This window comes from Chiloscyllium plagiosum, unplaced genomic scaffold (genome assembly GCF_037043375.1).
Source record: "Chiloscyllium plagiosum isolate Xiang-an unplaced genomic scaffold, Cpla_swu_hap1 HiC_scaffold_22, whole genome shotgun sequence".
Classification (NCBI taxonomy): Eukaryota; Metazoa; Chordata; class Chondrichthyes; order Orectolobiformes; family Hemiscylliidae; genus Chiloscyllium; species Chiloscyllium plagiosum.
The window spans coordinates 37,286,530-37,312,248 of NW_028270160.1; positions in this window are offsets into that span (position 1 = coordinate 37,286,530).

The window sequence follows — 25,719 nt, forward strand, 5'->3', positions numbered from 1 at the left end:
GTTTTTCAGCTGGTTCAGATACAATGGGATCAGTGGCCTCTTTCTGTCTACCCTTCTCTGATTCTAATTATTTTGAGCCCTAAATGATGGGAAGTGAGGATTTAAAAAGACAGGTGTTGCATCTTCTTTGATTGCACACGGAAGAGTCATGGCAAGGGTAGGGGACATTGAGGTTACGAAAAAGTAAAACAGATGTGATTAACGCCTGGGAAAATGAGAGAATGGAATATATTCCTCACAGGAACTGCACCTGGACGAAGAGAAGTCAAAGTAGCTGTCAAGGTCAGTAGGCCTCTAACAGATATTAGTTGACAGTCTATTCCCAAAACTGGACAAAGAAATTAAGGATTACAAAAAAAGAACTGGAGTTGGACTATGTAAAAGTGAGAAAAGTGGATATTAGAGGCAAAGTTAATGCATTTTTTTTCACTTTGTGGTGAGACCAGGAAATGGCACTGCCAGAAAAACTGATGGGACTTGAATTGGACTGCAACCACGAATGTTTCACATATCCCACAAGAAGTCAGCTTAGCGAAGATCCAAAGGATTCCTATGGAGACACATTTACTTTGAACGAAGTGAGTGGAAGCAAAGAAGAAATAGGAGTGTGAGAGAACATGGTCAGTCAGGTAAGGAAGGGCAAAACTGGGCAGGTACTCATCGGGCATCTGTTCAAAGAAGAAGCAACAGTCCGAAGATTATTCTGGTGGGGACACAGTGTATCAATGAATTGGATGTCTATATGTGGATAAGGTTGTCAACTGTTTTAATGTTCTGAAAAGAGTCAAACCAGATTGTGGGCGGCACGGTGGCACAGTGGTTAGCACTGCTGCCTCACAGCGCCTGAGACCCGGGTTCAATTCCCGCCTCAGGCGACTGACTGTGTGGAGTTTGCACGTTCTCCCCGTATGTGCGTGGGTTTCCTCCGGGTGCTCCGGTTTCCTCCCACAGTCCAAAGATGTGCAGGTCAGGTGAATTGGCCATGCAAAATTGCCTGTAGTGTTAGGTAAGGGGTAAATGTAGGGGTATGGGTGGGTTACGCTTCGGCGGGTCGGTGTGGACTTGTCGGGCCGAAGGGCCTGTTTCCACACTGTAATGTAATCTAATGTAATCTAATCTAATCTAAAACATTAACTGTTCCTCTCCCAACAGACACTGTCAGACCTGCTGAGTTTCTCCAGCATTCTCTGCGTTTGTAATAAATTTTAACTGTTTATATCCCTACAGTTGCCACCTGACCAACTTAGTATTTCTAACATTTTCAGTTTTTATTTCAGATTCTAGTGTCTGCAGTACTTAGTGTCTGTACACACATCTAAGTGGTACCCAAGGCATACTGGTTTGGAGGTAGGTACACCTTTTGTTCAGAAGGAGGAGGTTACTATCAGGAGGGAGGGAGCTCCTGAGTCATTGCAGGAACGGATCAGAGTGAGGAATGTGGAATGTGGCTCAATTGTGAATTCCCAAGGTGTGTCAGCACTGAGTACGTGAGAAGGTCTGGCATCATTGGTTTGTAAGCTTGGTAAAAAGACCTTAAATTGTGTTTTTTTCAAGTTTTGAAAAATAAACACCGCAGCTCCCTATGTCTCTATCTCTCTGGAACATTGAATAAATAAACACTTGTCTGCTTTAATAAAATGTGCTTTTACTTTCAAGCAGTAAAATCCTGTAAGCAATGTTTACATCTCTTAGAAAGTGCCAGGAAGGAGGCCAAGACTTGCGAATAGCAATCCTCTGTGAATGGTCAACCTTAGTTGTCAATCATAAAAACTTCCAGAATTTGATAACATTTTCTATTTTGCAATTTCCTTCTGGGCAGGTTAGTTCAAGTTAAAATTACCCTTTTTGGTTTGGAATAAATTACTTATCTTCAATAAAAGTCCCTGAGTAATTGTTCAGGTAAAAAGGTCATAATTAATTACTTCCTATGAATCCATCTTTTACATTCAAAAGTGAATTATTAGTATTTCTCTCTCACACTGCAACTTATGTAAACACTGAGTTTATAATGAGAAAACATAAAGAATTTTAATAAAAATTTTGAAATTTATTGTCTATCATTTCTTCAAATAATTTGTAAGCTAACTAAACATATTCAAAATGCTTTGATTACATAAAAAGAAACATTTTACTAGTGGAGTGATAACAATCCTAATGTTGCATCTTAGGGAGTTCTGCACACTGCTCCATCTATAGGATTTCCCATCAGCTAACAAAGAAAATAATCAAGTCCAAGGCTAGGCTTTTGCAAAAGACAAAAATGTCAGCCAAGAAAAGATCAACTGGTCCATCCAGCTTGTATCATTTGATCATGGTATCTCATGCATTAGATTTAGACACTACCTACACACCAGGGTCCATGTAGCCCCCTGGGATTGGATAAAAAAGCTATTGAAAAATATCTGGAAGTTTCCTCAACTATGACTGAAGTGATTAAAATTAGCCCAGGATATCAGTTGACCATAACTTAATTACATGTAGATATAAATTCTACCCTAGTCATAAAGTAACACAGCTTCTTTTACTGAAGGTCGTTAGAAAATCAGCACTCACCACACAAGCTGGCAACTTGATCCAATGGTCTACTAAGCTATGGAAAATGAAGAACTATCTATTGTCTAATCTAGCTCTATCCTTATAAAAAGCTAGTCTTTCTGCAAACAATCTAATTAAAATGATTTATCAATGCAAATGCAACTCAGTCCCTTCATTTTTTTAATGGTCCTGAATCAAATTTCCCCGATTTAGCACTGTTCTAAAGAAGATAGACCCAATATTGTAAGCCACCTGGGTAACTAAGGTGGTTTAAAATAGCAATGAACCTTATGGTCTTTCTGTGGACATTTCCAAAGCCTTAATATCGCCTACTATGTGAGGGAATAATAAGATTAAAAAGTACAATTTTATCATATATAGGCTGTGCTTTCATGATTTTTTATAAATTGGTTCATGTTGTGTTAAAAGCCTTCCTTGAAGTCTATCAATTGCATGACAGGAAATATTGCGCAACTCACTCTTTCTCCCCCCCCCCAAGACGAGTTTGAACAATTTTGCCTTTCCTTATAACAAATTGGAAGTTACCAGTTTACAATTACTAAATCATTGAATCAACTGGAAGAAATTTGCGCAGAATTTGAATGAACTAACTGAAAGAATTTAATATCAACGACATAACTAATCCACGAATACAGATAATTTGAATATAAATAGTTTACAGGCAAATGGTTTTACTTGTTGAGAAACATATAGAATGCTAATTCTGAATTACTTTTAGATCTAGACCAGCAGTGGTACTCAGAGGGTTAATTGAAAATATGTCCCAAGTGTGTTTTCATGCTGTTTATTAATTATTAAACAGGGATCAACAAAAAGAAACCTTGAACCTGAAGAAAAATATTCATTTCAAAAAAAACTTAGAAATCTAACATTTTATTTTGCCTTCTGAAAAATTCAACAACCTTCCCCTGCATCTTAAGTCAAGGTCATTGTTTGCAATTGGAGCAATAAGTGAAACCATAATCTTTTCATGATTCTCTTAGTACTGTACGAAATAGCACTTGGGATCTTTATTTGTATAATATATTTAATACAAACTCGTTCTTCAATTCATCTCTGCAATTCTTTTTTTTGCTTTCAAGGTCATTATTCAGATAAATAAACCAGCATAACTGCTAAAGATGCTACTAAGGTAGTTTCGGCAGAGGGTGCACAGGAAAAGAAATAACTCTCTCTGGGAGAAATTACATGCAATGAGGGGCAACCATATACGGCTTTTGTCTCAAGGAGTCTCCGAGGTAAATGTAGAGATTTGGTAGATTTTGGCACTGCTATTCAGACAGCACACATATACTGAAAACATTATTCTCTACGGCATACCCCAGAGGGCTTAGTGATCATCTGTATGCTCATAGTTATTCCTTTCTCTCAAATTCATGACAAGAGTTCCTTTATTCATTTTAAAATAACATCAATAACCTGACAGCTTTCCTTTCAGCAAAAATATTAACTGTTTTACTCACCAAGTCAGGTGATACATGATAATAATCACTGGCAATAAACAGAATAAGCTGACTAGAAGGAGTTATCAATGTGTAATGTACACAATAGGAACAATTACTTGATTCAGTTACAGGAAACAAACATGAGATATACCATTTGAGGCTTCAATCTCATTGCCATTTACGATCAGCATTAAGTAGATGACAAGAGGAAAAGAACCCGTTCTCTGGTTATTTGAAAGAGGGACGAAAGTGATGGGAATAACGAAGCAAGAAGTACTAATTATTTAGGCAAAAAAAAAATAGATTTTAAAAATCAGATTAGAATGTGGAACTGCCCCAGCCATTGTTCTCAATTTCCTCACAACACAGATGCCTTTACTGCTGGAACAAAATGAACATTTCAGTCAGCACTAGTGTAAAGGTCTACGTTGTACAAAGGAGGCATTCTTACTCTTTTTCACACACTGAATTTCAAGGCTGAGGTGCGAGTCATTGCAATTTGAGCCACATATCTAATTTTTCTCTCTTTCTGGGATGACACAAATTGTCTTCTATTCCACTTATTGTATACTAAGACACGGAGGCACTAAGTAGATCCCCAAGGTGTGCTTGCAGCAAAAGTAGAAGGGAAACTTTTTTGTGCAAAAACTGAATCTTTACCAACGCATGCCAGAAATGATCCCAAAGAAACATTTTCTCAAGACAGTTACCAACTTCATTCTTTATTTCTTCACCTTTATAAGTTTATTATTTCCCAACCATTTTCTTAATAACGGGGCGGTTGGATTAACGGTCACTGAACATCAAAACAGGTTATAGTCAATGAAGTGTTTTGAGTCTCTGTTATAACTGTTACCTGTGGAAAACACATATTTATATGCCTGTCATGAATCAATACCTTTGTTGGCCATCGATTGCAGTCTTCCAGACTGGTACAGTTCAGAGGCATCCATCAAAACCATTCTTTCTAACCTTAATTTATGTATCACCATTCTCAAATAATTACTATTAGATTCTTCAACAATTGCTTCTGACTAGTATATATGCAAATCGTTAAACAAACCCCTCACCAACTGAAGTATTTGCAATGTTTGTTCTTATATTATATCGATCAGATCAATTGAAACATTAGGCTGAGTTTCATCTAAGGTTGACTAAGTGTCAATTTTATGGAATATATCTGAGAGTTTCACTCCATGAGCCCCAGTGAGTTTTCTTATACATTTCTATGCTGCTCACCTCAATATATGTGTCACTCCTCTCTGGCATCTCTTCTGCACTATCCCGTGAAAGTACTTGCTGCCATCAAGGCCTTCTGGGATTTTTGCTGCCAGTCTGTACTTAAACACTAGCTGTGCACCAGTCCATCATTGCAAGGCAGGAACTGGCCTTCACAGTGGCAGTGAGGCAAAGTTTGACCCCAAGATGGCTGACAGTGGCAAAGTGGCACCCTGATTTGCTGACCTAGAGATTCTGGTGGATGGGGTGACAGAGAGGAGGGCCATCCTTTTTCCTCAGGACTGCCAGAGAAGACCATTGCACCTAGACCCTGTCAGCCTGATCTGAAGTTTCCATCAGGACCAATGTCCATGGTCTGGAAGAACACCCAGCAATGTGGGAAGACAGGTTATGTGCTCCACAAGCTAAAGTACCACTATCTGCAAAGTCCCTCTGCAGCCTTACATTCATTCTAACACTACAATTGCACCCAACTCCCATCCTAACACATGATGTACCATTCTTCCTCTTGCGTGCAACATCTTTCCTCAATTTCTCTCATCCACCTCAGCCTCCTGGACTTTTACCCTCGCCTGCGATCTGTGCTTTGGAACATTCAAAACCTTTCCTCAACCTGCAACTGCAATAACACTATGCCAACCATTCTAATCTCACTCAACCCCTCCCTTTCTCTCATTCCAGCAGAAAACAAGCCCACTCTACGGCAGAGAAACTGGTAGTGTGCCTGACATTTGCCTCCTCATCCCCTAGGAGGGAATCTTTTCCTGAGAGGCAGAGGACCATAATTGCTCATACGGTGATACCCAAACCTCCACGTTCTTCGTCTCTCTGAGGAAGAGGTCAGAAAGTCCCCAGAGTAAGCATCAGGAAAGCTGCCTCCTAGATCCTTCACCAGCTCAGATACTGACATCTTGATGAGTACCTTAGCTCCATGACAGGACAGAACACATTCCAGTGAACACAACACAGGCATGCCTCCACAGTTGGCCAAGGAAGAAACAGTCCAGGTTCCTGCCACACAGAGGACCACCAGAGTTCAGGTACCTGCTCAGCTCCAGGTTAGTCAGCGCACCATTAACAACTCCATACACTGGCAGACACAGGAGCAGCAGGCAGGCTTTTTTGGAAGCACTGGCCAAATGATTCAAAAGATCGAGGAGTCCACCTATCTGTACTGTACTGCCTCTGGTGTGTGAACATCTAACCATCTGTGTAAACAAGATGGCAGTTCTCATGGAGACTCAGCCCAGTGTCGGCTGGCTATGCACAAAGACTTGCATTCCAACGCTCTAGCCATTGATGCTCAACACAGACAGCAAGGTTACGGAGAGGTGAGGGACCTTGACCTCACTCCAGTGTCCCTTTCTCACAAGGAGGTAGGATGTTGCCAGTAGGCTCCCAGTCAGAGGAGGATCCACATACAAGTCTCTGTAAGTCTCTTCAGAGGATACTCCAGAAATGCCAAGTCTCTCAACCTCCACACAGTCTGCAATCCCCAGCTGTTGCTGTTCAAGCTGAGGAGGGTGCACTTGCTTCTGAAGAGATCACTTTCAGCATATCTGGTTGTTTAGCCACAAACAAACCCACAACAGTTTCCACTATCAGGCGGGCTCCCTCCACATCAGCCGTGAACTCCTGGACGGCACCTCGATATGGTAAGAGAGAAAGGGAAAAAAAGAACCTTCTCAGGCAACGAAGAACAAAGAATAAAACAAAACAAGAACAGGCTTTTCACCCTCCAAGCCTGCCCGACACATTTACCATCATAGAAAACTTCACAATATCCATATTGTGTAAATATATTATCACATTTGTAAATATATATTCATGTTTCATCAACAGCAGTGTGAACAAATACCTTTTTAGCTAAATTATAAGAATGAAGATAGCTGTCCTCAGTATCACATTATGTCCTAGCCCTGTTTGAATGATAGCTACCCTTTCCATTGTGCCCATTCTAGCACAAAGTACTATTAGGATTGAATGAGGGAGCATCAGAATACGTGAATGCGTCCATCATTTTGAAAATATAACTTGTATGAAGTAAGAGGAAAAGCATAAAAAAAAGCTGAAATCACCAAATTGTCCTTGCAGTTAGCATTTGATGGGAGATGCTGGTCTCTGCAGCATCAAACCATTTACAGTGAAAGATTACTTTACATAATTCAGTTCCACTGAACAACAGTCACATAGAAGTCCTAAAATAGAAAAAAGTACTGAGGAAATCTGAATCTAGATTTGAATTTAGTATTTCCCCTCTGGAAAAGAAAACCATGGAGAATGCATACTAAAGTCAATCTTTGACAAATACAGAGGAATCTCGATTATCCGAAGGACATGGGCGAGGAGTATTCCATTCGGTTAATCAAATTCTGGATAATCGAAACCAGATAACATGGTTTGGCTAAGCATCAGGACCTTGCGATCTTATCGGATAATCTGATATTCCGATAATCGAATGTCGGATAATCAAGATTCCTCTACACTTGTCCCATAACTTTGCGCTGAAATAGTAAGTATCAAATAGTTTCATAATTATCCTCATGGGCAGAAATGGGAAGAAAAAATGCAGGCTTAAATTTCTGATTTGAACTCCACATTATTTACAACTATGTGGACAGATACCACAAGATGGACCATCCTGTGGCTCGCCTATGATTGACTGTTCAGAGGGTAAGTGACACTGGGTACTGTCTCTTCCTGTATATTACTTCATCAATATGTAACTGACATACAGAGGCTAAAGAAGTCTCAATGTATAAACCAAGCCAGAGTAACAGAAAGAACAGGAAAATTCATCCTGGCACTAAAGGTCGAGAAATAGAAAATATACACCATTTCAAAAAATTGGCTTGTGACCTTTATTGGAAGTTAATGCTTGGTTATCATGCAAAGATATGGTCTAGATCCACTGCAAAATACTTGACATTCATCATCAAAGCCCAAACATGAACAACGGCTGAACTATTAAAAAAGGGAAATGCAGACTGGAATTGGAAAGCAAACTTCAAGAAAATTGAACATGATGCTACTGAGTTTGGAGGGGGGGGAGGGTTTGTTCCCTAAAATATCCAAAATCCTTCTCATGTAGGTGAGTTGATGGTATTATCAATAAACTATTAATCCAGAAACTCAGCTAATGACTGGGGATCCAGGTTTGAATCCCATCATGGCAACTAGTGGAATATAAATTCAACAAGAAATAACTGGAATTAAGAGTCTACAGCTGAACATACAACCATTGTTAATTGTCAGGAAAAACCCATCTGGCTCACTAATGTCCTTCAAAGAAGAACTACCATCCTCACTTGTCTGGACTACATGTGACTCCTGACACACAGCAATGTGGTTGACTCTTAAATGTCCCCTGAAAGCAGTTGTATCAATTACTACAAAGTCTCAACAAAGAAACGAAACTGGACAGATCACCTGGCATTGACCTAGGCACCAGAAAAGACAATGGCAAAAACAGCCCTGTTTTTGCAGTCAACCCTGCAAAAATCTCCTTATGAATGTCTGGGGACTAGTCCCAAAATAGGGAGAGCTTCCCACAAGCAAGAGCCTGACAAAGTCATACTCATGGAATCATAATTTACAGACAAAGTCCCAGTCACCACCATCACCATCCCTGGATGTGGCCTGTCCCACCGACAGGACGGACCCAGCAGAGGTAATGGCACAGTGGTACACAGTCAGGATGGAGTTGTTCTTGGAGTCCTCAACATTGACTCTGAGCCCTATGATGTTTCATGGCTTCAGGTTCAACTTTGACAAGAAAACCCCTTGCTGATTACCACGTACTGTCATCCCTTGGCTGATGAATCAGTACTCCTCCATGTTGAACAACACTTGGTGGAAACAATGATGGTAGCAAGGGCACAAAAGGTACTCTAGGTGGAGGATTTCAATATTCACATCCACCGGTAGCTTGGTAGCAGCACTACTGATCGAGCTAGCCAGCTTCTAAAGCACATTGCTGCTAGACTAGGTCGGCTCCAGATGCCAAGGGAACCAAAAAAAGGGAAACACGTACTTGACCTCATCCTTACCAATTTGCTGGCTGCAGATGGATCTGTCAATGGCAGCAGCAGTAAAAGTGACCACTGCTCAGTCCTTGTGGAGACAAAGTCCTGCCTTCACATTGAAAATACCCTCCATCATGCTGTGTGGCACTATCACCGTGCTAAATGGGACAGATTTCAAACAGTTGGAAAATTCAAAACTGGGCATCCATGAGGCACTGTGGGCCATCAACAGAAAGAGAACTGTACTCCAGTACAATTTGTAACTCTCCTGGCCCAGCATATTCCCCATTCAACCATTACAACCAAGTCAGGGGAACAACCCTGGTCTAATGAAGAGTACAGGAGGGCCTGCCAGGAACAGCATCAGGCATACCTAAAAATGAGGTATCATCTTGGTAAAATTACCAAACAGAACTACTTGGATGCCAAACAGCATAAGCAGCAAATGATGGACAGAGCTATGTGATCCCTCAACCAATGGATAAAATCTTAGTTCTGCAGCCCTGACACATCCAGTCATGAATGGTGGTGGACAATTAAACAATTCACTGGAAGAGGGCACTCCATAAATATTCCCATCCTCAATGATGGAAGAGCCCAGTATATCAGTGCAAAAGATAAGGCTGAAAAATTCACAGCAATCTTCAGCCAGAAGTGCTGAGTGGATGATCTATCTCGGCCTTCTCCAGTGATCCCCAGCATCACAGATACCAGTCTTGAGCCAATTCAATATACTCCACTTGATATCAAGAAATGGTTAGAAGTACTGGATACTGCAAATGCAATGGGCCCTGATAACATTCCAGCACTAGTACTGAAGACTTGTGCTCTAGAACTTATCGTTCCCTTAGCCAAGCTATTGCAGTACAGTTACAACATTAGCATCTACCTGACAATGAGGCAAATTGCTTAGATAGGACCTGTACAGAAAAAGCAGGACAAGTCCAACTCGGCCAATACTGCCCCATCAGTCTACACTCGATCATCAGTAAAGTGGTTGAAGATGTTATCAACAATGCTATCAAGCAGCATCTCCTCAGCAATAACCTGCTCAGTGACACCCAGTTTGGGATCCACCAGGGCCACTCAGCTCCTGACCTTATTACAGCCTTGTTTCAAACATATACAAAAGAGCTAAATGCCAGGGGTGAGGTAAGAGTGACAGCCCTTGACATCAAGGCCACATTTGACTTTACCATCAAGGAGCCCTAGTAAAACTGAAATCACTTGGTATCAGATGACAAACCCGCCGTTGTTTAGTATCATACCTGACATATAGGAAGATGGCTGTTGTCACCTCAGCTCCAGGACATTTCTGCAGGAGTTCCTCAGGCTCATGTCTGAAGCCCAACCATATTCAGCTGCTTCACCAATAACCTTCCCTCTATCATAAGGTCTGAAGTGGGGATGTTCACCAATGATTGCACAATGGTCTGCACCATTCGTGACTCCCCAGATACTGAAGCTGTCCATGTTCAAATGCAACAAGATCTGGGCAATATCCAGACTTGGACTGACAATTGGCAAGTAACATTCATGCCACACAAATTCCAGGCAATGACCATCCATAATAAGAGACCTTTTACATACTGCCCATTGACATTCAATGGTGGCACCATTGCTGAATCATCCACTATCAATATCCTAGGCATTATCATTGACTAGAACCTCAACTGGACTCGTCACATAAAAACAATGTCTACAAGAGCAGGTCAGAGGCTAGGAATACTGCAGCGTGTAACTCACCTCCTGACTCCTCAAAGCCTGTCCACCATCTACAAGGCACAGGTCAGGTGTGTGATGGAATACTGCCAACTTGCCTGGATAAGTGCAGCTTCAACAGCACTCAAGAAGCTTGACAACATCCCGGACAAAGCAGCCCACTTGATTGTCAGTATTTCAATGAGCATCCACTCCCTCCATCACTGACATTCAGTAGCAACAGTGTGTTCATCTATAAGGTGCGCTGCAGAAATTCACCAAAATCCTAATGCAGCACCTTCTAAACCCACGAACACTGCCATCTGGAAGGACAAGGGCAGCAGAAACATGGGAACACCAACACATGCAAGATCTCCTTCAAGCCACTCACCATCCTGACTTGGAAACATATCACTATTGCTTCACTATTGGTAGGTCAAAATTCTGGAATTTCCTCCCTCAAGGCATTGCAGGCCAATCTACAGTACATGGACTGCAACAGTTCACAAAGGCAGCTCACCATCACCTTCTTAAGGGCAACTAGGGATGGGCAATATAAATGCTGGCCAGCCAGTGATGCCCACATCCCTTGAGTGAATAAAAACAAACTAAAATATTTAGCTACTGATCTGTTTACTGATGATGCATTACATTATACTATGAGATCACATTGATCTTAAACTAATGTTTTTCCGTAGGTTATTTAAATCAAAATGCATTATTCTAAACAAAAATGGGGTACACTTCTTAAGCAAGTCTGGTTCTATTTTACCGTGATGTTGGATCGACGTAAATGAAAAGCTATCTGACAAAATTACTTTACATCTAACATACCAACAGATAAAGTTAAATGAAAAATGGTGATATTTAGGTAGCAGTTCCAGGTAGTGTGCTTTGACCCAGCAGGGAAGGAGAAGTAGTTTAAGCCAACCAACTCCAATAAAGTAGAGTTCAGCAGAATTACCTGGGCATGAGTAAAAATATATCACAAGGACTAAATTGGATGTTAAACATTCGTTTTTAAATCAAACATTCACTAGAAGATTCCTTTTTTTTTTAATCTTGGATGTCTTTCTCACAGAAGTATCCATACTGTGGAATATAAAACATGTGGCCTGTCACTTATTGTAAGTATACTGTTTGCAGTCTTACTTCAAATACCACTTGTCTGTGGCATTTAGTTTGTGCTACAGCACTGGCAGATTGTCCGAGAGTCACTCTCATCTGACGCGTCAGGTTGACAATCAAACAAAGAATGATGGTAAATTCTGTTTCACAGTTAAACAAACTGAAGGATATTACCTAGGTATTTGTCACAGCCTCACAGAATTCTGTTTCTAATCTGCCATCAGGATGGATGTAGCAGAATTGAGAAGCAAGGGACAGACATTTCTCAGTAACAATCTGCTGTCATTTGGTATTTTAGTGTCCTGTGATTTTCCTTTAGCTTGACTTGAAAATCAAAGGAAACTGGCATATTCTGACATCTTCGGCATAGTCATGAACATTTTGATAGAATTTTGCTGATCAGGAGGTCTATTTTGTCAAGCAAAGAATCTTCTTCCATTGCATGTTATATCGATTTTAAGTTGATATTTTAAGAATTACTTTTGAATTATTTCCTCTTGCAGTCAAAGCACCATTATTTCACAAATCATCCTCTAGCAGTGGGGAGAATGAGATGTGGGGTGGGGGAGTGATGGGAAATGATGTAATCATTTCAGCTGGCTCGATAGTAGCCATTCTGTCATTTAGAACACCACCTGGACAGGTTCAATTCCCATTCCAGCTGAGGTAGAATTGGACTTATTCACTCACTGACCAGGACAGTGAAAGGCAGTGGCAAATTACCACTGACAAAGAATACTTAGAAAATAGTTCAAGGTGAAGCATTTGCGGACTGTAAGCCAAAGACCTGCCTGTAGGTAGAACACGTGACATGAGAGAGAACAGTAATATAAAAGTAGACTGGAATTTCACTCCAAGGTTGGAAGCTCAGTGTCAGGGCATTTCATATGTCTGCATGGAAAGAAAAGAGACCTAAGAGGCAACTTTTTCACGCAGAGGGTGGTACGTGTATGGAATGAGCTGCCAGAGGATGTGGTGGAGGCTGGTACAACTGGGTTTGGAGGGATATGGGCCGGGTGCTGGCAGGTGGGACTAGATTGGGTTGAGATATCTGGTCGGCGTGGTCGGGTTGGACTGAAGGGTCTGTTTCCATGCTATACATATCTATGACTCTAAGTGCCCAGAAGGTGGAAGTTTTATTCTGGTGTCATCTGGAGTTGAACTTGGAAACCCTTGGACGAATGCAGAGACTGCTGACAACAGAGACGTGTTAAGTGATACATTAAAAAAAACATAATAGAATATAAAGCAGCCTACCATTTACATTGCACGCTCCCCCCAATGTCTCATGCATGCCAATGTAGGCCCTCCACCTAGTCCTATTACCCTACACTTCCCCTGATTAATGCACCTAACCTACATATCCCTGAACACTACTGGCAATTTAGCTTGACCAATTCACTTAACCTGCACATCTTTGGACTGTGGGAAGAAACTGAAACACCCAGAGGAAACCCACGCTGACATAGGGAGAATGTGCAAACTCCACACAGACAGTCACCTGAGGCTGGGTGCAAATCTGGGTCCCTGGCGCTGTGAGGTAGCAGTACTAACCACTAAGCCACGTGCTACCCATAATCTGCATATCTCACTTTTAACACATCTGGGTCACTGAAATCAAACATGACCCGAAGCAGTTGCTGATTGAAGTGCCTCTGTGATATGCACAAGTATGAGACATGACCCATTTCCACTGCTGTTCTTGTGAAAATGGTATGTGCCACATTTAGGGTGAGACTTTAGCATTTCTGCCTCCTCTTCCATTTTTGCAAAAATGGAGAGGCTCTCTGACATTTCAAAGCTCCAGGCCCTAATATCAAGTTCTTGTCGGTGCCCTTATCTAACGAGTCACGAGAAGGGAACTATCCATCTTCAGCACTGAACCACGTCCAGCCCAATTGCTTCTTGCCACATATCGATTTAATGATATGAATTTGAACCCTGAAACTCATGGTGTAGCACATTGACATAAAACAGAGAACTGGGCAAACACAAGTATTGAGCTCTTGACTTAGGTTACTTGAACAACAAAGTTAATGGAACTGCATTTTTAAAAAATATATAAGCTGTATTTTCTGTGTTTATGTGATATCACTACAGACGTTTACAGAAAAGCTAATACAGAATAGTTTTGAAATAGAACATCTTTACATCTAAAACAGCTTTTTGATACTCAAAGGGTTAATTCAATAGGATACACAGCATTTCTTGAACATGTTTACCCAATTATGACTAATGTACAGTACAATTAACAGTAAAAAATATTGTAGTCTTCATCTTGCATGAGTAGATTGGTTATTAAAATAGCAAAGTCTGATTGGCTAACAAGGAAGTACTAATTGACAATTTTAAGAAATTAAATGTTATCAGGGATATTGTGCAAGTTCTTAAAGGGACTTAGTTACTAACAGGTGTCATGGAGGAATGCATGAGTTAATTCCCAGGATACGGAGTTTTGGTTGATAACCTGCTGAAATATATTGAGCAGATTTAAATAGGTAAGATTTGTGGGCCTAGCCTACTACACTAGCACAAGGTGTGCCACAGTGCAGGAGCTGAAAGAATGAAGGTCTTACATTGGAATTGTTCTCCTCCTAGATTAATTGCTGAGCAGGCAAATAGGCTCACCTACTTTTTGTATCTCTCTCCAGTCCATTTGTGAATTGTTTGGTAAAACCGTCCAATACTTCCCTTCACACTTCTACCCACTGTTATAAACATGGATTAGCATATGAAGCTGGGCAGGAGGATTTTGATTAGGAGAGGCCTTTTGAGATGCTGACCAAATTGTGGTCATTGTGTTTATTGTGGATGAAAAGCACATCAACTATTTTCGATTTCCAGGCCCTTCCTGGCTCTTAGCTCCTATAAACAATAAACTAATTGGAACGCACTGCTTAGTGCTTGAAAAAGGTCTCTATTTTCATATTCCAACATTGAAAATTCCACTTGAGTTCATCTTTGACATGGTTCATATTATGCAATTGTTATCTGGACATCATTTTGCATTCTCCTTCATTAAAGCATGGTTTGGCCTATTTTCCAAATAAACTAACTAAATTTAGTTACCAACTAAACTAACTAAACCAACTAAAATTAGCCCCATGTTTAGTAGATGAGGCACTTCATGAATTTCATACATTCTAAATTCTAAATAAACTTGAAAAGTGACTCAAAGGTGTAACACTGCACCTCTTTAAGCAGTTCCAATAAATCACAGGCCTGGATTTTCCATGGAGTGGCAATCATAGTCAGATGATTTTTAAGTTAAAAGATACCTCTGCATTTCCAGGAGGAGATTCTGATCACGGATCCTATAGAAACATGGAGTGTACCTTCGAGCCAACTCTATTTTTGTAGCGCAGAATAGTCGGGGGTAAGCTATGAATTTTTGCTGACAGTAGTTTCTGTATACTGTGATTCAAACATTCAGCAGCTCAGACAGCCATTTTGACAGCTCCTATTAAATGATAAGTCTTGTCTGTCAGGAGAAATTAGGGTGCCAGGCAGGAAGTGTGCCAAATAGCTAGGTAGGGTGACTGGTGGATGAAATACCATGGTGACAAGGAGTGAGATGTCAGGTAAGATGCCTGATAAGCAGAGTGGATAAAGTGCCAAAGTGCCAGATGGTAGGCTGCAAGGTAAGTGGGATACTGTGGGTAGGGTGCCTCATGGGTGGAGTTCCAAGATATAAGATGGAAACAGTACCAAGTAATTCCTTGAGTGTTTAGGATAGCTTGGGGTGGGCAGGAAGTACATGGCCCAGCAGAGAGAGGGGGAGTTGTATGTCAGACAAGAGGGAGGGGAGGCTTCAGATCTTGGAATGACAGGGAGTGTCAGGTCAGGTGATGGGCAGGGGCTGCTGTTCTGTCATGCGGACAGAGAGGGGCTCTGGTGTCCTGAGGAGAGGGGGCATTGTCAGGTCCCAGGATTGTGTGGAGTCAGACAGAGGAGTGTCAGATTCCAGGGCAGAGGGAGATGTCAGGACGGGTAGCAATTAGACCTCAGCGGCAGCTGGTTGTGTCAGGTCCTGCAGGGGGGTTTGTGAGATCCTGGGGAGTGTTGGGTACACCAGTGAGTATGGTGTTGGGTCACAAGCAGGGGAGTGTGTCCTGTACTAGGGGCAGAGTTGGCTGTCACGTCAGCTGGCAGGCTGGGAAAAGAAAGGGGTAAATGAAGGGGGGGGGCGGAATTCTCAGCTCATAGAGGAAGAGATGTTCAGTCCTGCTGGGGGTTTGGGTGGAGGAGAAACATTAGGTTCCTGGTGTAGAGAGTAGGGCAATCACATCAGTCAGTTAACAGATATATGGTGTTGGGACAGAGTTATGGAGGTGTAACGTGTTTGGGGGAGGCCTAGTTAGGGGTTGAATGTCAAATTAGGAGGATGGGGGGGTCAGTTCAAAAAATAACCCAGCCGTCTGACGAGAATTTTAATTCTCTTGGGTAACTGTTAACTTAGCTGCAGCAGAAACCTCTGCATCCTCTGATTTACGTTAATACATTTGTGGAGGGTTTCAGCTGCAGGGGAATTGCAAAACAGAATCTTCAAGTTGCCAGGCAAATCCATTGGAGTCTGCTATGTCTGTGATTCCACAGGGTCCCAATGTGCAACTTGTGTTTGAACGGCAGAAACAACTATCTGGCCATCAGAAAATGTGGGCAATGATATTCAGGTTATTCCTCCAGCAAGTGAGGAAATGTAACTTGACTGCCAGATACCAGTTTAAGGTATGTTATCTCCTTCAGCTTCCTGAAAGGTTGCCAAATTTTTCATTGTCCAGCCTTTGGAATGTCACTTTGTCACTTTACATAACACTCTGTGACCTGACAATCAGATCTAATAATATTGTGATACTATTTGAGACTAATGACAATGAATATGTGCTAGATTTCTATTTTTTATGGTAAAGAATATTTATAAGTTTTGGAAGTGTTTCTGATAACTGATTTTATGATTACAGGGACTGGGGTCTATATTGACCAAAAAGAGCAACTAGAATCCTGAAACAACAAAATCCACATGATCATTTAGTTCCATGCAAATTTGTTTTCTCATTCTTAGTCCTTGATGATAAATTTAACTTTTCTTAGTCAATGTTCATAAATCAAGTGAACTTTAATTAATTAATTACATGGTTATAAATGATCTCATTTGCACTAGAAAATATTTTGATGGACCACTACTCTGTCAGCTCTTTAATATAACATCATTTTATTCATTGATGGAATGCGAGTGTCCTTAGCAAATTCAAGAACTGTAGATGCTGGAAATCAGAAACAAAAACAGAAATTGCTGGAAAATCTCAGCAGGTTTGGCAGCATCTACAGACAGAAAGCAGAGTTAACTCCAGGTCCGGTGACCCTTCTTCAGAACTGATAGCAGTTTGGAAATGCTTGATATGAGGGTGAGTGTGAGGTTGTGAGTGAGTGTCCTTAGTTAAGCCAGCATTTATGCTCATCCTTAATTGTCCTCAAGAAGGTGCTACAGACTGTAGGCATGCCTGCTTGCACTCTTTATTGAACAAAATTTGATCCGCCATCTTAGAGATTTTTTAAATTATTTGATGGAATGTAAGCATCACTGGCTCAGCCAGCATTTGTTCTCCATCACCATGCAGCCTTGAACTGAATGAATTGTTGAGCCATTTCAGGGAACAATTAAGAATCAATGACATTGCTATGGATCAGAAGTCAAGTGAACTAGGAGAGGGTAGATTTCCTTCCATAAACAACAATAATAAACCCTATTTTACAACAATTGATGATAATTTAATACAAAACAGAAATTGCTGAAGAAACTCATTAGTTCTGTCAGCATCTGTGGAAAGAAAGCAGAGTCATCGCTCTGTCAGAACTTCTAATCTGCAGTTGTTTTAGTTTTGATGATAATTTCACGGTCACCATTATAAGATGACTCTAGATTTTATCGCTGGCGTATTAACTAAATTTAAATCGCCACAGAGGAATTTGAACTCACGACTCCAGAGCATTAGCCTGGTTCTATTGATTAGTAGTCTAGTGACAGTACCCTTCTGCCACTACTTCTCCCATAGGCTGTGAGGTTCCAATTGTCACCTCAATGTGAAGATGAAACTTCATGGTCACATGGACTGTGTCATGGTCATCTCTACAAAAACTGTCATGGGAAAATTCATCTGTGACAGGTAGGTTTGTGAGGACAAGGTCAGAAAAGATTTTCCTTCATGTTGTTCTCACCAACTGCAGCAGACTCAGAAGCGCTGATCTTTAGGGTTCGGCTAGCCCAACCAGTGATGGCATTACTGATAGTGCTACTTGGTGGACATTGAAGGCCCCACCCACAGTACATTTTGAACCCTTGCTTTCTCCAACTGGTGTTCAACATAGAGGAGCACTGATTCATTAGGTGAGGGGCAGGTGGTGTCAGCAGTTTCCTTGCTCATGTTTGACATGAGGCCATTGGATTCCATGGGGTTGAGAATTGATGTGAAGCTCTCATCGGGCAACTCCTTCCTGACTATATACCACTGTGCTGCCACATCTGGGGTCTGCTCTACTCATGGGACTGGATACATCTAGGGATGATGATGGTGATGCTTAAGAAATTGCCTGTAAGATTTAATTTGGTGAGTTTGACTATGCCAGACTGTTACTCATTTATTATTGTACATCAAAGAAATGAGTTAAAATTTGTGTTTGAAGTCAAAAAAGGGTTAACTTCATGAAAAAAGTGAGGTATAAATTAATTTATGCATTTTAACTTATATAATGCAGAGTAGATAAATATAAACTTTTACATTATATAGTTGCAAATTTCAGTTTTGGAGAAGTGTGTATTATAAATCAGGTAGAAAGTCTGTTAATAATTGATGGACCTGACCAGACTCAAAAAAATTTTATGTGCAACTGAATAAACCAATCGTTTCATCCAGAGCTAATGGGGTTGTCTTGCTTGACAACATATGAACACTATTACTTCCTCTGTATGATAAACAAAGCAGAAGTGTACTGCTAAACAGAATGGAGGAAATTTAGGCCTCTGCACGTGCACAGTTCCATTACCCTGCAGCACGCAGTCCTTTCAATGGCCATTGCAGTTTCTGTTATTAAAAACATTCTCTTTGTTCTCGAGGTCTGATATTCCAATCCTTTAACTAAACCCCAAAGATTACTGTATCTTGCACAAACTACTCATTCTGCAGCTATCTACACACCCATTTCATTGTGATTACATGGAGTGCCCTTTATTTTATTTTATATGTGAAAATCTGTATTCACAATTTTCTAAGTCTTACAATATCAAGTTTCATATAAGAAATTGCTTCATTTCCTAAGTTGACAGCACCAGAATCAATATGTCTGGCAGGACAGTAATTTCTTCTGTAAATTTTCTATTGGGGAATGCATTTTATTTTCCAATGTTGAATATTTTCTGAATGGAATCATACTTATGTGTAGATGACCATCATTTATGTTTTAGTCCTGAAGTTTTGGAACACATTGAATGATTGTATTAACTAACTTGGATTTTGACAGGCTTCTGGGATGACACGCACAGTGCTCCAGCCTGCAAGGTGTGAAACCTAAAACTTACAATATAAACTTGTGATTATATACAGTATGACTTCAGATGAAATGATCAAGACTGGGTTTCCAGCAGTCCAAAACTGATATAGAAGCTAATCAGTATCCAAATAAATGTCATTACATAAATGATAGACTGGACTTTGATGCATACTCCCAGAGAGCCCCACAAAGTTATTAAGAATGAATTAGAGCACTCATAAAATGGAATTTGAAAGTAGCCATGACAAATTCCATTTCTGAAAAAAAGCATACGTGTAATATTAGATTACCTGAGTCAATATATGGTCAAGTTCAGCCAATAGTTTTAAACATCCCTATGGTGTATAAGTCAATAGTGCCAATGATACATAGAAAATGAATATTCCAGCAAAATGTGATAAAGGTTCTGCTAAAATTAAAATGGAGCTGGAAATCGTAACTGTCCAACAAAAGGAACATTTATTGTATGGTAAAGTGGAGCAAAAAATAACAGTTGATTCTAGTCAAACCAAGCTGTAGTGAGTTCTGACCTTCTGTGGATGGTATGCAACTTGTCTGTGTCCAAATCCTGAAAGTATTTAATCATGGAACATACTGAAATCTGCTCGGGCTCCACAATCTGTGCAGAAATCAGATCTAGCATTTTCCTGTTCCTTGGATCACTTAAAAAAACACACTTAAACTTGGTTCTTTTCTGAAGACATAATTACAAGTTGCATAGACTGATCCTTAAAATTTGGATTAACTTCTCACCATAAATGTTCACATAATTTCTGGAAAATATCAAACTTGTTTTATAGTGCTTAAACCTTTTGTCTTTACTGTAAGTTTTGGTACAGTTCAACAGGTGGAGTCTAATAGATATCATTGCAAATACAGTTTGTGAATTATACCCTCAAATTACAGATATAAAGTTAATCATCTCAACATTCTGAACCCTTGAAGATATACTTCATAAAATAATTGATCAGATTAGAATTCACTAATAATCTCGATTTTTAAAATAATTTCATTGGTGATATTTTCTCTTTTTTGTGGAATGTTTATCAGTACCATGAAAACCACTGAAGTGTGATTTGTTAAAATATACCAAATGTATGTTGTAGAAGTTGTGATAACACAGAAACATTAATCAAACTGCATCAATTCCTACAGAGGTATCTGGAAAGATATTCTTTCAAATTTTGTTTATCACATGATCCTCAAATTGTAAACTTTCAAAATTTCATTTTATGGAAAGAGTCTCAGCTGGAAAACTGAAAATGTAACACTTCTATTTAAAGAAGGAAGAAGACTGAAATTGGAAAACTAGAGGCAACTCAGATCAACATCTGTCGTTGTGAAAATGCTACAATCATTATTAAGGAGATAGTTGCAGGATATTTAGAAAATTGTCATATAATCAGGTAGAGTCAGACATGGTTTTGCAAAAGGAAAATGATGTTTGACAAACTTATTACGATTACTTTGAGGATGTAAGAAGCAAGGTGTACATAGAGAAACCAGTAGACGTGTATTTGGATTTCGAGACAATATAAGATAATGTACCACAAAAGAGTACTGTAGCGCATGAAATAAGAGATGGAGATAATATCCTCACATGGATACAGGATTGGCTAATATGTGACAGAATATTGGGATAAATGTTCAGGTTGGTCAACTGTGAACTAGTGAAGTATCACACAAATATGTGCTGGGCTCAACTATTTATGATCTATGTTAATAACCTGGATGAAGGAACCAACTGTATATTGTAAAATTTGCTGATAATACAAATATTAAATAGGAAAGTATGCTGTGAGGAAGGCACAGAGAGACTGAAAAGGGATATAGATAGGTTAAGTGAATGAGCAAAGAAATGGCAGAAGGAGTACAATGTGGAACATATGATATCAAAGCTGAAAGGCAGAACAGAAAAGGAAAAAATGATTTAAATGGACACAGACTGCAGAACATAACAGTACAGAGTGAACTCGGTATTCTTATGATTGAATCACAAACAAAACCATGCAGGTACAGCAAGCATTTAGGAAGACAAATGGAAAGTTGGACTTCATAATTCACCCTCTTGCAATAAAAATAGGTAAGTTTATTGAAACTGTACAGAGCATTCATGAGACTCATGAGTGGGGCAGCACGGTGGCTCAGTGGTTAGCATTGCTGCCTCACAGCGCTAGGCCCTAGGTTCGATTCCAGCCTTAGGTGACTGTCTGTGTGGAGTTTGCACATTTTCCCGTGTCTGCGTCGAATTTCTCCGGGTGCTCCGGTTTCCTCCCATAATCCAAAGATGTGCAGGTCAGGTAAATTGGCCATGCTAAATTGCTCATAGTGTTAGGTGCATTAGCCAGAGGTAAATGGGTCTGGTGGTTTACTCTTTGGAGGGTCGGTGTGGACTTGTTGGGCTGAAGGGCCTGTTTCCACACTGTCGGTAATCTAAACTAATTCACCTCAGGACAACCTTCCGAAAGAGACCTTTTCCAGCTGAAAAATAATAGTTTTCTGCTGTAAGAATATTAATCAGACCAATTATTAAACAATTCATGTTGCTTACATAATGTTATAAATGACAAATGGCACAGCTATAAATTTCATGTGACATTTTTACACTGCTGTATATTTGGTTTAAAAATTTTATAATTGTCTCTGGACCAGTTGTCTAAGTCCTACAATGCCGGGTTTAGTTTGATGAGCTTCAATCTATTTGCTATTGTTTGTCCTTTTATAGCACTGAAACTCCCTTTCCTTTTTGCTTTTTATGTAGACTCTTACAACAATTGGGAAACTTAAGGAAGGAGATGTGTTTCATGTTAAAATACGAGATGCAATTTTGTCAAAGCAGCTTATTTGTTACCCGGGACGTCTGCCAGATCCATTACTGGTGAACAAAGGTTAATCTCCCTCAAAGAAGGTGGATAAATTGACAGAGAAATATTAAATTGTAGTGAAATAAAGGATTGCTGTCTAGTTAATATAATTCTCTGATCACTTCGAGTTTTGAAAAAGAGAGGTTTTAAGGATAAAAAAACTGCATATTTCATCAGTTCACGAAAATTTACTCTGAATGTATTCATTCTTTCTCCAAGAAACATTTGGAGACTATAAGTGGACAGCAGCATCTCAACTTTAAATACACAAGAATCTAAGCTTTCACTGATCTCAATTAAGTAATAACCAAACATTGGAATTGCATGAAAGTCCTGTGATAATGGACAAATCAAAAAGATGCATAATTGTTTATTACTTCATAACGGTTTCTTTACTACACAGCAATTACAACAAAATATTATTCTATCCTAAGATGCAGAAAATCTTATTTCAACTAAGAATCCTTCAATTTGTTAAGCAAGGTTTTCGGCTATTCTGGTTAGGTTTCACGTGATTTTAAGAACCTTTACAGTGCTAATATTTTGGTATGTAAATGAGAAGTGATATGAGAAAAAGTCATTCTTTGAAATAAATCAGCAAAAGTATTGTAAATTTTCATAAAGTAGATAGCCAGTGCAATGTTTCAAATAATACCATCTAAAGCTTGACTTTTTTTCTTTTTTAAAATTTATTTTAATGTGCTTTGACTTCCAACCGCCTTCCTCTGTGCAAACTCTTCTTTCAGCTAATAATTACTCCAAAAAATATTCAAATTAATTGCCCATCATTTGCTTAGCTAATACATGTTTCTTTTTTATATAAGTATGGTTTAATTCTTCTAAGCTCTTCTCAAGTATTTATTTGCTTCAGCAAAGTGTTATGCAATCAGTTCTGCTGTCCTCTGAGACATTATCCTTATGACTGTTGTTTGTAACAGAAGGGAAACCAAGCAAAATCTAAAAACTCAAGCTATGGACTAAAGCGTAGATGAGAGGTAACCAACTTTAAAAAAAAAGGGAAGCTGTACCCTGAAAACCAAGATGAGATGGGACATTACCATACTTTGCTGTTTGTATATTTAAATATTGGCCATTTGAGAAACAAAACACAAATGATCTATGTTAGTTAAAGTGTGACCACAGCGCTCAAATTCCTTTGCTCACATATTTTGGTTAAAACTTTAAATTCAATATAGTGCATGAAATATTCATGATGTCTTAGAGCATTTAATAAATAACTAATTATGCTGTTCTGACAGAATAAGTAACACATTTTTCTTCATTGAATTCCATCCAGATTATCCTTATTGAATGAGCAATATATATTTTGTTAGTGATAATTCCCATTGAGGACCATCGTTAAATTATTTTCTTTAAGTATGTTGATCATCTTGAAGCAAAAGAACTAATATAAGAAAGCCAAATGGGCAATACGATATTCAAGGACATCAGGAACAATTGGGGAGGCAATAGTAATGTTGCTGGAATCAGTCTAGTGGCACAGTCTGATGTTCTGAGGACCCTGGTTCAAAACCCACAATGTGGAATTTAAATCCACATTGAGCCACTGTCAATCATCCTAAAAGACTCTCTGGTTTCCTAATGCCATTTAAGGAAGGACAGTTGACTCTGAAATGGCCTAGCTGGCCACTAAGCTATATGAAACTCTTATGATGCCTAAAAGGAATGAAAGTGGACATCGAGATGGGTACTTGAAATGAGTCTTGTATGCAAACATCTAAGACTACAGTAATGATTGTCAGTTGTTGCTACATCCTTTCTTCTCATCTACAACCAACAAGCCTTGATATATCTCTGATGGAATTTCAGAAATTCTCCATTCAGTAGTTCTCTAGGTACATTCTTTCACCTAAGGTGCAATAGTTGTCTTGTGATTTTCTAATCTGATACTATTATGTAGTTCTAATCAGCTTGACTTTGAAGTTTTTGATAATGATAATTACTATCAGTGGGGCAGCACAGTGGTTCAGTGGTTAGCACTGCTGAATTACAGCACCAGGGCCCCAGGTTCAACTCCAGCCTTGAGCGACTGTCTGTGTGGAGTTTGCACATCCTCCCTATGCCTGTGTGGGTTTCCTTCCACAATCTAAAAATGTGCAGGTTACTTGAGTTGGCCATGCTACATTGCCCTTAGTGTTCAGGGATGTGTAGGTTAGGTGCATTAGTCAGGGGTAAACGTTGGCGAATGGGTTTGGGTGGACTTGTCAGAGGGTCATTGTGGACTTGTCAGGCTGAAGGGCCTGTTTTCACACTGTAGGGATTCTATCAGAACACGTGAATTTTGATTACTCAAGTAACTGTGTTTAGATTAGGGAGAATGGTTTGAAACTGGTTCATCTAAACCTATCCAACAGTATATCCCTCAGTCTCTCAAGACATGCTGGTTTGGTAATTTCAGTCATATTACAGTGTAGATTTGGTAAAATCAGAGATAGTCATACTTCCTTACAAGGCAGAAAGCTTGGAATCAGAACCCAGGATTTTACCATTTGCCATATTGCTCCCTGTAGGCATCAGCAACATTAAATAGCTGTATAAAAGTCCAAATCTTTCTAACTCAGTAACTATGAGTGGAAATAAATCAGCAACTGACCTCAAAGTGGTTGCTGATCCTTTTAAATTTGCAGCTTTCCAGGGGCTCCTTGCTGCTGCTCAGTGGATAGTGGGCTGTGTAAGGTTAAGAGAAGTCATTAGTTGGAGCTGTGACATTGAAAATGGTACTAGACTCAAATCAGTGATGCATATCAACTGACGTCACATTCTCTCTACAAAATGGCAACTGTTGTGGACTGTAATAGAATTGTGTGTATAACTCAGATGCCTTTTTGGGCCCAAAACACCACCCATTGCTGTGGAAATGTGGATTCAGCACAATCAAGTTTTGCAGTCCCTACGTAAGATTGACTCATCAGCTTTTCAGGAAACAATCATCAAGTGAATCAGCAAACAAGAAGAAGAAGCAAGTTCAGAGATGCAAGGAATATTTCATTAAGGTGAAGAAAACCTGATTGAACTTTATGTAAAAAGTTAATTGCTTTAGATTTCTTCATCCTGCCAGGAATTGAATGTATGTTATGAGGTAAACTCTCGGATAATGAAGTAATTTGGGTTGGGTATCTAATTCATTGGAAATATGGCACACAAATGCTTTCTCAGGTTTATTTAAAAGCTTATGTAACATGCTGCTTCAATAAA